The sequence below is a fragment of the Amphiura filiformis genome, unplaced genomic scaffold (assembly GCF_039555335.1).
Source record: "Amphiura filiformis unplaced genomic scaffold, Afil_fr2py scaffold_407, whole genome shotgun sequence".
NCBI lineage: Eukaryota > Metazoa > Echinodermata > Ophiuroidea > Amphilepidida > Amphiuridae > Amphiura > Amphiura filiformis.
The window spans coordinates 17,421-28,083 of record NW_027305871.1 but is presented as its reverse complement, the minus strand read 5'-3'; the positions used below and the strand labels follow the sequence as shown (position 1 = coordinate 28,083).

Here is a 10,663-nt window from a genome sequence, read left to right as displayed (position 1 = left end):
ATTAATCAGTCAACATTAATGGGTATATTTTCACGGGAAAATTTTCTGGACACGTGACCAATGCGTATCAATGTGAGTGTGACCTCGAGCCTGATCTCTGACCCCCGGCAGTGACCTCGCTATTCAAGTCTTAGTAATTTTGAATTGAAATAGTATTCTTGGCTGCAATTTCGATAGAAATTCGTATATTGCAAATTTATTGAATATCATGTAATCTTAATTTCTTCACAATATCATTAAAACGTAATTTAAAAAATATCTACCTACGGAAAAATATATTTATCTACGGAAACTCTTACCATAATATTATCAACTTGCGACACGTTACTTATTTTGCAGCAAAGATTAAATTCTTCCTATTCAAATACATTGGTAGACCAACCGCTGTGCTCGGGGTCACATTCCATAATGCTCATATGTCTGCGCCCATGGGTGTCACGTGTCCAGAAAATTTTCCCGTGAAAGTTTACCTATTAATTCTGACTGTTAATATAACCCATAATTCCACCAGTTTTAATCTCAATAACACCTGTTGTTATGTTCCTACAATAGGTTAATTAAATATAATGTATAAATAACAATTTAAAACTTATTCACACGAGCATTAGTAAAGTTTCACTTACGAGTGGAATTTTCGTTAATAAATAGTTCAACATTATTTTTGTAAATTAAATCTAATGCTGGAATCAAAATGTGCACCTCATTTTGCTACGTTGCGTCCGAAAGCATCGGACTTCGTCATGCATTTGATTGATGATGTTGTGACGTCAGAAGTGGTGGCGTCAGACGACGAGGAATGTCTCGTAACGCCGGATCTCGTGCGTGTGACAGCTATAAACGGACCCACCCCCCCTTCTTGTTAATGGCGGGCTCATCCACTCTCTGCCATATGGATTCCCTGACTCCCCTTTCGAACCACCTCTTGTCCAGCGGAGATTTGAGCTTCGTTGGAACTGGGGCCCCTGTGTTGGTTTGAACGCGCTCGTAGAGATTGTTTTGTTTCACCTATATAGGAGTGACCACAGTCTGAGACAACACATGTAATGTCATAGACTAGATTGTACTGCTTATCTCTGAGTTCTATCTCAAATTCTTTATCTGAGAAAGTTCCTGCAATCTTATTGGCTCTTCGCCGTGTTATATGACATGATATACGCGATACGCGTGCGCCATATTTCAACCAATCGGAGCTTCGGACAAAGCAACGGGATACTCTCTAGGTCGGAAGTAATTTTCTTGTGAAATGTGGCAGTACACTACGAATGAGCCGTAAAGTCGGCAAATTGTATTTTGAGTTACAATGTAAAATGTGCGTGAAGGTCGTATTCATAGGTACCTCAAATTGTTGCGACAAGTATCTCATTTACACCGTTTAAACCATTCAATAATCCTTTATTGGTTAAATCCTGTTCAAGTGGTGGGCTACAAAACATTGTATTTTGTCTAGATAACCAACAATTAACAATGAGGATGATTTTGAAATGACCGCCAATTATGACTGTTTGCTATTTATTACCAGCAATGTGGAAAAAGAAACACATGTAGAACCGGAAAAAGGTACCATTTTGTTGAAGGAGCAGAATTCAACAATCCATAACCCCGCTTCTGGATATCGTTTGAAGTCAAATGATATACCATTTTAAAGCTTATGATATATATTTTCTAAACATGAAATAAAACAAAATTGACCGGGTCGACTTTACGGCTGATTCGTAGTGTACGACCACAAATGATTTCATTAAAATTTGATTAAAATTAGGTAGGCCTATTTATGATTAAGTCATATTTGAATTGAAGTGATTTAGAACGAAATTTATAAAGGTATTGTCTTTAATCGCTGTCGTGTTGGCGGGAAATAATGATGTCGCCAGTGTTATATGAGACGATAGATGCACGACAGTGTCTAAAAATAATACCTTTTGATATCCCAAATGAACGTGTACAGGCTGAGTCAAAAAAAGAAGTAAACTCATGTTTGAGGGGCTGTAACTCAAGATCTGCAAGGAATCTGCTAAAAATAAAAATATCACTGGAAAGAGCAAATTCTACACGTCTAAATAAAAAAAAGAATTATTGCAATTGCTCACAGCAAACTAAAGTTATACTCATTTGAATACAACCACCCATTTTTGTAGCTGCACACGGCCGATTGATTTTCATCCATTTCAATTTCGAAGAATCAGCAAAGTGCTAACAGGATTTATTGTTGTAAAGACAACCTTTTCTTTTAATTAATATTCAACAAAGTCCATGACGGTACTATAGTTTGTATGGATACCAATTCAAGTCTTTACGAACGATCTGGCAGAAGCTTGATTGGGGAATGTTAGGTAAAGGATTGAGCTGATCTTTGGTCTTGCTGTAACGCATGTCTAACTCTAGCTATGTTCACTTGTGATCTAGCAGTTCGTGGTCTGCCTGAAGCTTCCGGCTGTCTGTTCCTTAGTGTCCCATACACATTGAGCTTGTTCACATTCTTATATACTGCTCCCTTACATGAAACCCGGTTAGCTGTAGGAAATTGGAGACGAAAAAGACGCTGAACTTCAGTGGGACTCTTAGCTTCATGATACTTCGTCGACAGAAACGTGCGCTCCCGTGCGGTAAATTGTGGTGCAGTGTTGTCATTTGGCCCGTTTTATTATAATGTAGTGCAACGAGGTAAAATTCATATTGAAAAGAGCTCTTTAACATGTAGGAATTATTGATCGAAACCACACCAATAACTTAAAAAGCATTTGAATATAGCGCCTTACCAATCAATATATTAAGGTAGGCCCCTACTTGGGAAGTGAAACCGTGTGCAGCTACAAAAATGGGTGGTTGTATTCAAATGAGTATAACTTAAATTTGCTGTAAGCAATTGCAATAATTTTTTTTTTATTTAGAGGTGTAGAATTTGCTCTTTCCAGTGGTATTTTTATCTTTAGCAGATTCTTTACAGATCTCGAGTTACAGCCCCTCAAACATGAGTTTACTTCTTTTTGACTCAGCCTGTATATCCTGTACTCACGATCACGTCTCCATACTTTGATGTTATAACACCCAGAGATAAATTATCACTGTAAATGCGTACTCAGACTTGGATCGTTTAATTTCATGTTTTGTAATAATTGCAATTATTATTATTATCATTCTTTGGAACATGTTACATGCTCGAAATGTAAACATTCATGTGTTACAAGGAAAAGAAATGGTAATTTCTCTTTGTTCGATTTGATTATTATTAATTTTTTTCCTGGTTTTTGCTGAAATACAAATATTTAAAAAGGGCCGAAAAGGCAAAGACATGATATGTCAAATTACTTCGGTAATATCGATTTGTTAACAACCTGCCTACATGTTACCCAACGTCTCACAATCGTTACAGATTGAGCGACGTCCATTCAGGCGAACTGATGTTCTGAAACTTTGGGCAATATTTTCCACTTCATTTACACTTTCGTTTGTCTGCATTGGGTAGACGTGATGTTAACGATCCATTGCATCAGACGTTCATTACATTATTTGAATGTAATGAATTGTCAATTTAATTTTAGCTATAATTTGTTTTATACTTACTTTAGTACAACTTCACTTAAAAAATAGACATTTTCCTACAATCGTGTTCTTGTTCGTTGTTTCTTTTTGTTTACAAACTCAAAGTAATGAGCTAATAGAATAATAGATGCGATTATAAATGCAATTTACAAAATAATACAACAAATTAAAATAAAAGACGTTTACATAGGCAAATGACCCATTTTGAGGTTTATGACACTAATATTGTCAGAGAGCAGATCACCAAATGTTTCAGATGGACATTTTATTTTTGTATACACCATGCATACTTGTGATATACAATACATAGAAAATAATTTCTATAGACCACTCTCGAAAACTAGTGTACTTGCTCAATATACATTTTGTACAAATTTCATTACAAACTTGAATGCCGTTCTTTTTTGAAAAAGTTCGATGACATCTCCCATTCAGCGTGTGTAGTGAATTGACTGCTTAAAAATCAGACACTCATCGGTATAGGCTAATTGCACGTATCCACTCCTTTAGAAAGCCGTATCTTGCTAAACATGCCAAAATATCATAATTAATATTGATTTGAATATGTTATCTTCATATTACACGCAAAAAAACTGACGTAATTTTAACCAGGAATTTCACTGTTTCGTAGTGATTTAAGGCCCCATAATGCCATTGACAATACGTGGTACAATGCGTTCAGCGCTGACATAATACAGAAAGCCGTGTGCTACCATTAATATTACAGCAGCTTACAGTCCATTCATAAAAATGTCAAACTCATTCGATAGTATGAACCATGACGTATATTTTAGCATCTTTTTGACATCATTCGGGTATTTTTCCTGTACGTACCATGCAATATTCATAAATATTTGTTGGAAACCACCACTTTATGCAAATTGATCGTGATTGACTCATGGCTCTACTTTGCTGATCGATATTGCATAGCATGTACACATTCCAACAAATATTTGAACCGGTGTCCTTCACCGTAATCAGTAGCGCAGTACAGTCCATTCAATTAATGTTGTCATCAACCTACTTGAAGGTAGTGCATTTGTTATGTGTGTGAGACGAACTGTCGCGGTAGATTGCAATCATGCTTTTGAAGTTTTGTTGAATGTATTGGAGTAGTCCGCCATATTTACGGTATGATACATCATATGCGTATGCGTAGGTCATTGTGTACATTCTCATTTACATGATCACCCTCTTCTGGCAGTGTATGCGGTTCTCATGAATATTAACAAACAGGCAAATTGTGCTGCAATTGTATTGGCTGTGGACGGCGATATGTAAATTGGGTGATGATGTCACAGCTCATTATAGTTTGTCACTAGGTCTGTGATAACTTGTTGTAATGAATAAACATTTCCACTTTACATGTTAAGTCTATGGAGATGAAGATTTTTGGACATTTAAGGCCATTTTAGGCCCTTTCATGCTTATAAAAAGAGAATCGCATACCGTGTTACAAAATAGTATCGAATGTTACTAGAGCAAGTACGAATATAATTAAATATATACTTCTGAAGAGAGTCCAGTGGGCACAGGTTAGGGTGTCGACGTTAATACAACGTCGAAGTTTCAACCTAGCCTGATTTCAACCTGATTTCAACCTAGAGGTTACGTTGATACAACGTTGAAATTTCAACCTGATTTCAACTAACCTCTCGGTTGAAATCGGGTCCATTGAATTTCTAGAACATTCCATGTATAAACATTAATGGAAATAAATATCAGAACAATTGAAAATTAAGGTCTAATGACAAAATACATAACTTTTAAGAAATATTATGGAATATTTTGGGAGCACATAACACACACAAATGTATCAACAGTGTTACGCGTGTTATGTACAGCATCGAACCAGCGTGTTTACTCGGTTTATCATATTAATTGCCAAGTTCGAGCAACTGCAAGTGAAATCAAAACAAAAGCATCAGCACTTGACGATTGAATTATTTTGTACTTTTTTCGATGATTTACTTTTCTTACAAGGCTTGTTATTTTAGTGACAATAATGTATTGTTTTGGATTTGTTCATCGATTTTTAATTTCCCACTGGTCCTATTTCACCCATTTCATGGTAGACAATGACTGTTATAAAATTAAATAAGGTGGAAGTGTGTAATGTTGACTTAATCACAATGCGCTCTTCTCAAAAGTGAAATGTTACCCATCAAAGGTTTGTCCTTTTGATTAAACTACATATGGTAGTTTTCCTGAAGGCAAAGAGAAGGCATGCTCGAAGAATTGTAATGATTAAAAACAGAATTCCATGGAGATATTTCACTTACTCTGTCATATCAGATATTAAGTTTCACCAGAAACAGAAAGTGAAAGTACCGTCCATTAACAGCCTATTTGATAACCTTACTATCTATCAATATTAACCATTTGGATGCTCGATGTGTTTGCTGCATATTTTTCTACTGGCGCATATTCACAAGTGATGTTGTGCTGTCAAATAGTTGTATTTCTATAGTACCAAATGTCCTTCATAAAGACTGCACATAAAGTAACGCAGCTACGGTATTATAAATACGTAAACTAATAATTGTTTTCACAATATTTCAACATAGAAAGAAGGACGATTTATTTATGCGCATTTTCACTACGCTGTAATGTGTAACATTTAATGTTTACCCAGTGGTGATATTCATTATTTGTTGTGATATTTTCGGCGTTTTTTTCTTTTCTTTGAAAGAATGAAAAAAATACTAATGCGCAAAATAAGCCACCAAAAACGAATTGCACGCTACGGGAAACAAACTTGTTTTTTATTTGGCCTTATCGACAGTCGCCTATAAATGCACGCATCCTGCTATTATTAAAACAACCATTTTGTTAATGAGGAATAACAAAAAGTCTTTGACAATGCCAGTATAAGTAAACCTACGGTGCGTGTGTGTCTAAATTTGAGAATAACGCTAGTTTAGATTTCGCAGTAACATATTCAAATCGGTGCATTCATGTGGTTGTTGTCAGCTCTTCATCGCGTGTGTGTGTATAGGCCCACAACATTAGGTTAGGGCGCGTAATTCGAATCTGCGAAATCCAACAATACTTACAATAGTATTACTCTCAACTTGAGACGAGTCGGACTTGTTATAAACTCCGTCTCATTTTCTTAAATTTTCTTCAATAATATACATTGAATGTTTCAGAATGCAGATAATCGCATTGTTTACTTGCCTAGGCAGCATTTTGACTTTCAGCAACTTGATACTGCTTTTATTTAAAAGGAAATCGTGAGCTAGTATTTTGGCAACAAGTTATAGTGAACTGAAAAGTACCCTGAGGCACCAAACTTTCACTGATTCACCGAAGAGAAATCCTATGAATCCCAGAAGCACTTCATTCTGTTTTTCTTCCTCTCCTGTCTATATTACGTCGCTAAGATCAATAAACCAAATGTTATTGCATCCAATCAAATAAGAGACCCTTTTCCTCAGTGCTTGGTACCTTCACAATTCGATCTCAACTACACACGCATATTCCATATGAGACTGAAATTGTGCTTTGTATTCACAATGAGAAAGCAACAAGACTAATTATGTTTCCATTTACTTTAAGTGCCCATTTCAATTTGAACATATGCTATCATATGAGAGAAAAGAATAATAATAATATCTGCCCTTTCTTTTTGCGCCGGTGAATTCTCGGCTCTGTAATGTAATGGCATTCTATGCAATTTTCAATGAGCAGTATTATGATGTCATATCATATTTACAACGCAAAATATAATAAGTCTCTTTCTTTGGTAAAAGTAGGGCCTTTGTAAAACTTCATAGGTTTAAGAAGGTAAGGGAAGCGGTCATTATATGATTAAATCCCCCCACACACACACACATTTGCGTAAGTCAGTTGGGGAATTGCACGCAGTCAGGGTATTATAGACACGGACCATCACTTTAGTTAGTCTGTCTGGGCAAATGCACCCAGATACCTCTCCCCTTCTCCCGGAGTCCATTCTCTCTCCCCTCTCATATTCCTTCCTTCACTCATCGTTATTCCCTTATTCCCTCATCCCCTCTCCCTCTCTCTCTCTCTCTCTCTCTCCCTCTCTCTCTCTCTCTCACCCTCTTTTATCTTCCTACATCTCATGGAACCTTACACAGCAAAAAATAAAAGCTCAATATTGAGTAAAATATTACTCATCACGATAGTAAAAAGGGAGCTAGTCGAATTTTGAGTAATTTTTACTCAGCTTCGGTTGATTAATTGTTTACTCAGCACATGTTGATTAAACATTACTCAATATTGAGTAGCTCCCTTTTTTACTCAAAGATGAGAGTAAAATTTACTCTTTCACTTGGAGTAATATTTGCTCAACTTTTGTTGAGTAAAATTTACTCAATATTGAGTAGCTCCCTTTTTACTCAAAGATGAGAGTAAATTTTACTCATTGACTATGGAGTAATATTTGCTCAACGTTTGTTGATTAAATTTTACCCAATATTGAGTAGCTCCCTTTTTTGCTCTGAAACAAGGAAACATTTACTCGTTTAACCTTCAGTAAAGGTTTACACAAGTGTTGATTAAAACGATTACTCATTATTTGAGCAAAACTTAAGTGAAAAGATTTGCAAAATGATGAATAGTAAAGTGTTACTCAACATTTTGAGCAACATGAAACGTATTTTACTCAACAAATATTAAGCAAAAAACACTTTCGAGTTGTATTGAGGCTCCGTCTGCAGCTGGAACAAAGCAGTATTTTAAACTAAAAGAATGAAAAGAATACAAAATTAAATATAATATTCTGCATTTTTCCTGGTTTTATTTTCAAAATAGGTATCAAATAAATCACAATATAGCATGTCTATTTTCTCATTACCCAATGTGAGCAAACATAGAATAGAAGCCGGTCACCTCTCCCAAAACTTTTGATGTGAAAAAGTCATTTGAAAATTAATGTTATAGATGCTGAGTGTTTTAAATGGGACAGAAATTAAGTCTTCACTTCATTATGTTTTAACACTCAAGAATTGTCTAATGTTACCAGGTTCTTTAGTAGCTGATATAGTGTCCAGGAACTGCCAAATAGCAGTGATCAGCCTGTACTGGATATGCTAAGTCATTGTATGTGAAGGATATGGTATATCTTGTCCACATGTTCTACAACTTTCATCACTGTTGCGCATTGAAAAAGCTTGCCTATCCATTTATATAAAAACACAGTTCTGGATTCAACTTGCTTCACAAGTATATAGATGGCAGCGTGCGTCCAGTAAAGTTGGCGAGGAACCAGTCCAAAGCTGTGCCTTCCTGAAACATGTAAAATAAAAGAAAATGTAATAAAGGACATTAATTTCATGGATTGGGACTATTCAAGTGAAATAAAGCTGCCTTAAAATAGAAAATCCACCACCTTTTCATTGTATCAACCATAAATCAAAATTTGTTTGGTACTCGAAAGTGATGAAGCAGATGGAAGGTTTAAAACACAAATAACTAAATTTATGCATGTCTTATTTTTAAACTGTCTATAATTGTTCAGATGGTATATAACTAAAAATGAAAACTCTTGCTGAAATTCTTGAAATATTAAAGCAAATATGACATATTTACATGTAATTTACATTGTAATCACCCATTGCATTGGCATTTCTACTTTCATGCGATTTTGCAAATATTTAAAATATCTTTATAATTATTATATTATTATTCCTGTGATAGCGGGCAATGCTATTTTCAAGGGGACACAAACTTTAGGAGACAAGAATTTACAGAAATGGTAAACAAGATAATTATAAGATTCGCGGTTAATTATTCAAAGTTCACGATAGCCAACACCTGTCGGTGAGGATAAGGGGTTATATAGGGGGTTTTCCCCTTGGCATTTGAGGTTTCATGAACTACACATTCAATGAACTACATATATTCTGAAATGCACAAAGAAATTGGCAAGTTAAATGCAACATTATTGATAGAAATTTACCTGTTGACTGACGTTCGTGCATCTTTCTTCAATACCTTTCCTGGAAAGAGGTAGGGCAGCACAAAAATCCCAAAGTCACATCTGATCTGTAAGTAAAATATAGATCAATATTATAAATGCACTGAAAAAGAAAACTGCCTGTGGAAAAAAATTTCAAGTGATATTTTGCAATGGTTTCACTCTCCTACTACATATAACTGCAAAAAAAGTTATGTGGCACGAGTCAATATCAGGATCAGGGACGTAGCAAGAGCTTTGGGGCATATGGACAAGGAGTAGTGTGAGGCCTTCTAAACATCTCCTTTATCAGCCCTGATCCCTATCCACTTCATTTTCGCTTTTGCTCGGGGCCCATGGACTTTGTCCACCCTATCCGCTTGCTACATGTACGCCCCTGGTCCCCGGGCCTGGTCCACATCAGCGTATGTACTTCGAGGTTGCTCAGACTAGTACATTAGTTACGATCGCAAATATACAGCTAGCATGGTGAGCCGATGACAATTACTGATAAGCTTAACTAACTTAAAAACCTGTCTATATCCGGTTCAAATCATACAATAAGATTTCTAAATTGTGTAACAGGTATATGGACATAAAGTTATGAATAATAGTAATGAAATTAGTACCTTCAAACATTGGTTGTACTGCTGACAAACTCCATTCCACCAGCAAACACTGCACCCGCATCCCGGCTCCGCTTTTATACGCCATGATGACATGAATTTTAATACGTCGTCGAATTAAACTTACTCCGCGTGTTGAATTTACTACGCGATTTGAGTAAAATACAATGTGGCGATTAAAATATTTTACTTCTTTCCATTGACCATTTTTTACTCTGGCAAAGAGTTGTGTCAAATATCGTCTTTTACTCGTTGATGAGTAAATAATTGGTCTATTTTTAATCAACATACTTTAGTCGGTAGCACTTTACTCCTTATTTTTTGCTGTGTATAATCCCTCCACTTATTCCTTTATCATTTCTTTCTGTCTCTCTCCCCCCACACGCGCCCACACTCATTGCTTCTTATTGCTACATTATCTGATTATAGTGTTTTAGTTTAAATAAATGGCATCTGGCATTTGTGATGTGATTAGAAATAGGAACCCCCTTCAAGTAATCATGCAAGAGTTTGAGTGCAATGAACAAATTCAATTATATCATTCCATTTCATCAATATAAAAAAATCTGTT

At 35.7% G+C, this 10,663-nt stretch overlaps 1 long non-coding RNA gene across 1 annotated transcript; it reads right to left on the bottom strand.

Moving 5' to 3' along the window:
* Positions 1-8,663: 8,663 nt before the first annotated feature.
* Positions 8,664-10,364, bottom strand: LOC140145572 (uncharacterized). Its single transcript, XR_011858100.1, has 3 exons — positions 10,096-10,364; positions 9,470-9,555; positions 8,664-8,796 (listed from the first exon to the last, which is right to left on the bottom strand). It is a non-coding gene; the product is annotated as an uncharacterized lncRNA (long non-coding RNA).
* Between the last annotated feature and the right edge of the window lie 299 nt (positions 10,365-10,663).